General features: G+C 29.9%; 1 pseudogene; it reads right to left on the reverse strand.

Moving 5' to 3' along the window:
* On the reverse strand, positions 2511-3843 carry LOC107621390 (annotated as a pseudogene).

Consider the following 6605-nt stretch of genomic DNA (forward strand, 5'->3'; position numbering starts at 1 on the left):
TATAATTTAATTATAAATTTAATTTAATTATATTATTATAAAATTTGATTATGTTTGATTATAAATATGAATTTATTTTTATTATATTGCTTATAAAATTTGATTATGATTATTATGAATATATGAAACTATTTGTATTACTGTAAGAATGACTATAATAGTTGATTATATGTATCATGAAATTCCTATTTCTGGCTTTGCTATAGAGAGTCCGTTATCCTGTAATAATTCACAGCATAGTCAAAGTGCACCATAATATGCCCCCATTTTACCAAATACTAATGGCTACTCTATGAACACCAAATTTAAGATAGGCAGTGTAAACCCAAAATTTTTCTAGCTAAACATAGTGATAAAAAATCTGAAGAGAAACTATAAAAAAATGTAGCTACTGCCTACTGCTCTCATTATACTACACTGGTATGAGACTATATAAAAGAAAAATATAATACCCTTATGAGAATTAATACCTGAAACCTAGTATTGTCACCACCTCATATTAAAATAATAGGCTCTAAATGAATTTTTACTATTAAAAAGAATCTTGATGGATTTATGCAAAAATACAAAGCACGATTAGTTACACAAAGCTTTAGACAAAGTGAAGGTTTTGATTTTGACTAGATTTTTAGTCTAGTGATTAGGCCTACTACGGTAAGAATTGTGTTAAGCTTAGCTTTATCCAAAAATTGGGTTATTCAACAATTTGATTTTAATAACATATTTTTGAATGTTATCTCAAATTATTTATATGCAACAGCCTAGAGGTTTTGAAGTCAATTTTAAAATTTTAGTGTGCAAATTAAATCGGTCCCTATATGGTCTGAAGCAAGCACTATGAGAATAGTTTCTAAAGTTGAACAAAACTCTAAAAACATTTGAATTTACCGTACCACTCAAAATCAGATACCTTTGTATTTTGAAATACACTTCTAACCATATTATATATCTTCTATGCTATGTAAATGACATCATTATTATAGGGAGTGATCCAGCTCAAGTTGACTTAATGATTAAAATTTTAAATATAATTTTTTTATTAAAGAATCTAGGTGAACTGAGTTATTTTTTAGATGTTGAAATTAGAAGAACTACTGCAGAACATATTCATTTATCTCAAACAAAATATGTGAATGATTTACTCTAAAAAAATTAAACACGAGGCAAGTTCAATGCTAACTCCCATGATATCATCTCTTCAGCTGTTGACTATAGGTTCAGAAGAATTTGAGGATCTAAAATTATATAGATTTATTGTTGGATGTTTTCATTATCTCACAATAACCAGATTGGATGTTTTCTTCGTTGTGAGTATGCATAAACCCTTGCTTGCACAATGGAAAGCTCTAAAGAGAGTTTTTCGGTATCTTCAAGGCACTAAGCAACAAGGGTTACTCTTTCATAAGAATATAGACTTCAGATTGTATAAATTTGCTGATGCTGATTGGGCATTAGACCTTGAAGACCGCAGGTTAGTCACTGGGTTTTTCAATTTTTTTTTTAGGTTCTAATCTTGTATCTTGATGTTGTAGGAAGCAAATCACTGTCAGTAGGAGCTCGACAGAGGCTGAATTTCGAAATTTTGCAGTGTGTATAGCAGAGACAGTTTGGATAAGGAACTTGTTCACATTAAAAGTTCAATTTCAGATATCTCCAACCATTTTCTGTGACAACTTAAACACTGTAATGCTTGTCTCCAATCCAGTATTACATGACAAAACTAAGCACTTCCAACTTGATATACAGTTTGTTCGAGACAAGATCAAAAGCAATTAACTACATGTGGTCCATATCCCATGTCAAGAGCAAATTGCTGATATATTGACCAAACCCTTGTCAGTAGCAACCTTTGATAAACTCAAGTATAAACTTAGAGTGGACCAAGACCAATCATAAATTTAAAGGAAAAGGAGTGTAAAAGATGTAGTAGACACTAAAACAAATTTAATTAATAGTACTAATGCAGGTCAAGAAAAATAAGACTCTGTTAATATGAGCCATGTTATAAATAAGAAGTCATGTTACTTTCAAAAGGATGAGGTATAATACATATTCTTTATAATTTCAATTTTGCTTTACTGTATTTTCTTCTTTATTAAGTTGCCTTAAATTCTTTTTTGATTTTTACTATTCAGCTCATATACATCATCATTATATCCCTGTTTTTTGTTCATCTTTCCTTTTAAAAATTATATATTTCAATTCTCTTGAGAGTCTAATGAAAAATAAATATTCTAAAGTGAAAAAAAATTATAATAGATTAATTAGTATTAAATTTATAATTTTTATCATGTGTGAATGTCATTATTTTAATTTAAAGATAATTAAATTCTCACTTTACCAATTTTTTTCCTTTGGAAAAACTTAATCCAAGCCTAATAATATATTTTGGTTGTTGTAGCCCTAAATAAGGCAATAAGATGAACCTAAGAGATTGATTGTGTCTCAATGCAAGAACATGAAAAACATGAGTTATTAGCAGAATAATAAAATATGTCTAATTACTTAGCATAAGTATATTGTAAAATTTTTCACAACCTAAACTTGCTTATTCGATTAATATAAGTAGAATTACACATACACAAATATATCATTCGATACAACAATATTTAAATTCTTTTTTTGGTTTCCCACGGTATCCCCCAACCCGGCAGGTCAAGGACTAATCCGTCGCGGTACTGAGCTCCATTTAAGGGTTTGCCGCTGGCCAATGGGTTGCTGCATGCACAAGGCGGGATTCGAACCCCCGACACTTGCTTAAGCGGACTAGTGAGCTAACCACTAGACCAACCCAACTTGGTTAACAATATTTAAATTCACCAATCTTTAAAAACGTGACGTAACAACGTGCTCTGTTTCTGTTCACCCTAATTCTTATTTGTTGATAAGTAAGCAATTCAATGTTTCAACCAAGTAAGAAACCTGTTTAAGTTCCTTGAAGAAGCACCTTTTTCTCCAATGTTGTGCTTTAACTTCTCCATGAGCTTATGAGACCTTGGTGTTGTGTTCTCATCACCAAGCAGCTGATCCACTTTGGCTTTAATCTCACCACGTGAGATTAATCCATTTTCATCCAAATCAAATCCCAATCCAACCTTTAATACATCACAAATGTATCTTTGATTGAAAAATTGGTCAGCAAAATAGGGCCAACACAAAAAGCGAACTCCATTAGTCAAACCTTCCAAAGTTGAATTCCAACCACAATGACTTACAAAACAAGCTATGGCAGGGTGGCTTAGCACCTTCTGTTGAGGAGCCCATCCAACTATTTTACCTCGATTCCCCTTAAATTCGTCCGGAAAATATATCTTATTTTCGCAATTGGGATCTTGACGAACAACCCAAAGGAAGGGTCTGTTCATCAGCTCGAGCCCAAAAGCTAGCTCAGTAAATTGTTTTTAGTCGAAAAGAGCAATACTACCAAATGCTACGTACACAACAGAATTGTTTTGTTGTTGATCAAGCCAATTCATGCATGACAAATCTTCTTCCCAGAATTGTCCCAAGGATCTTGGAGCTACACTTTTATTATTATCATCACAGATTCGGAATAATGGGCCTACTGGCAATAAATTTGGCATACAAGAAAATGCTTGTGGTTCAAGTTCATATGTACTATTGCACAACCACCAGTCAGTTACATTATCTGAATCTCGGAGGCAGTGCAACACATACTCAAACAATCTCTCTTGAACTAAAGAGTCAAACAAATTTAACCACCATATGACTCTGATGTCCATTGCTGGAATACAAGAGGATAACCAAAAGGTCTTTGTTGTTGATGTTGGTGACCCTGCAATTGTAAAAAATTAGAATAAAAAAAAATGACGTGTTTGATATATAGGCAATAAAAAATATAGATAATATTTAACTTATTTTTAATGTGTATTTTATTTTTAATATGTATTTTATATGAGTAATTGATTTAAAATCTGATTTTTTATCTACACTAGTACGATTGAAAGCAATTTGAGTCCAAGAATACTTGTTATTATTTTTAAATTAGAAATATCATCTTAATTTTAAAATATTATAATTTAAAGAATTTAGCTAAAATGTGTCTTTAAAGTACATGATAAGATTAGAGTAAAGTATCGTTTTTGTTCCCAACGTTTGGGTAAATTCTATTTGTGTTCCTAACGTTTAAATCGTTCTATTTGTATCCCTAACGTTTGTAAAAGTGATTCAATGTTATCCTGTCGTCAATTACATATCATGAGCGCTTTATTTTGAGTTTTAAAAACCTCTTATTGAAATTAGAATATAAATCTTTGGGATAGAATCGATGATCTACTCCGAAAAATAGCTCATCAAATGTTAAAACTAATTCCTACAACATTTATATAATTCACTTTTCTAAGGACATAATTGAATCTAAATACAAATAGTGGGTATAATATTAAAATCGACCACATCCAAGTGAGACCTAATTGAGAATGAATACATCCAAGTGAGAATAATTGAAAAATATAATCTGATTTGTTAGTATAATTGATAGTAGGATAACATTGAATCACTTTTATAAATGTTAAGAATACAAATAGGACGATTTAAACGTTAGGGACACAAATAGGACTTACCCCAAACGTTGGGGACAAAAACGATACTTTACTCGTAAGATTATTATTAATAAAAAGTTTTATTTTTTTAATAAATATAAAATAAATACATTAAAAATTTAAATTTTTGTATTTTTAATAAAAAAAATTTTAATTTATAATCTTAACATATATTTTTAAGACACAAAATAAATAAATTTTAAATTAAAAAAAATTGAGTTGATTTCCAATTGTTATGGATAACATTTTTTACACTGTTAAATGAAAATGGGATCAAAATCATTAACCACATGAGTTAATATTTATATTGGTCTCTAAAATTACACTTATGCGATTGCACCTCAATTTGGTTATCTAAATTTTGATTTACTTAATTTGGTCTCCAATTTAGCATTCATAACTCAGGTTATTTCTTAATTTTATTTTTGTCATAGAATTGTTAATGACGTGCTAAGATGAACTGAAAGTTACTTACTTCACTAGATTTTTTTTAGGGAACAAATTAAGGTAAAAAAATTTATTTGTCATGTCAGGTAGTCGTTATGAAGTCTAGCAATACAGTCATCAATTTATTTTAACACGTCATTAATATTCTACGATAAAAATATGGGACTAATACGAGTCACGAAAATTAAGTTCAAAAATTAAATTAAGTAAATTAAAATTTAAGAAAATAATAAATAGATGCTTGACTTTTTAGTTTGCGAAAATTTAAGTCTCTAAAAATTTGAAAATATATTTAAGTCTTTGATCTTCTCAACACTTGAACATATCGATCTTTCTGTTTACTTGAAGATGATCCATTGTTGTTGTCCATGGATCTGACGACTCTCTTATGGTTGAAGTCTGAGTTGACAAAGATGATATTGCATCCATGATGAACCAGCTTATGTGAAAAGCTCATCATGGGGTTTACATGCCCCTGAGCTGGATATGGAATAACTAGTACTGTTGGAGTGTGGCTTTCTTTCTTTCATTTCTCTGATCTAATGAACTTAAAGCTCTAAGTATTTATAGATGGAATGTAACAGCCAAACCACTCGCTAGCATGATATTGTCCGCTTTGGCACACAAAGCCTCACGGTTTTGCCTTTGACGATAGGAATGATGGCCAAAGCTCTCCACACTCACTCGTCAAAACGCGTCATGCTAGAGAGAGGTATCCACACCCTTATAAGACATGCTTCGTTCCCCTCTCCAACCGATGTGGGCCTTACATGGAGCAATGCATTTAATTTGTATATGGACTTTAATTTCGTGTTTATTTTTTACTTTGTTTTTTTTGGCAGATATTTTAGAAACACACTAAATTGGTATCAAGAACATATGATAATTCATTTTTGACATATAATTGTCTATCTGGAAAAGGCTAAGATAGCCATGATAAATTAATAATAACACAATCTTCTACTAGTTCCTTTATAAACTAAAGGAGAAAAGGAGAGAGTATCTTAGATTTTCAAAAAATTTAAGTCTATAGAATAATGAAGTATATAATTGTAATATCTTTAATCCATCTTTTTAAATAAGAGGTTTTTTTTGTTTCTTTAAATTTTTTGTATAAGTTTTTTTTTTAATTTGTTTATACTTTTTTTTCTTTTAAGAGAAAAGAAGAATTAAATTTTATACTTTTTTATTATAAAAGTTGATAACATGTCATAAAATTATTTTTTTCAAAAATTTAAATTAATAGAAAAAGACACATAAATAGTTATTATATATTTAAAAAAAAAATTTTTAAGTCATTTTCATAATTTATATTATGACTGGAGTATTATTTTGGAAGAGGTAAATACTAAATCAGTACTCAAAAGATTCTGACGCTAATAAAATGGTTCTTTATTTTTGTTATTGACAAAATAACCACCAAAAAATTTTAAAATTTGATAAAATCACTCAACTGTGAAAGGATGACGTCGGTAGAGAGATCCGATGATGGCATAAAACCCCGGCGACGTTTCCAGTGACCTTTTTCTTGGTGTTCTCTTCTTCTTCTCCTTCAAGACGCATCCCTTTTATCAATTTATACAAATACAATAATAT

This window comes from Arachis ipaensis, chromosome B10, assembly GCF_000816755.2.
Source record: "Arachis ipaensis cultivar K30076 chromosome B10, Araip1.1, whole genome shotgun sequence".
Classification (NCBI taxonomy): domain Eukaryota; kingdom Viridiplantae; phylum Streptophyta; class Magnoliopsida; order Fabales; family Fabaceae; genus Arachis; species Arachis ipaensis.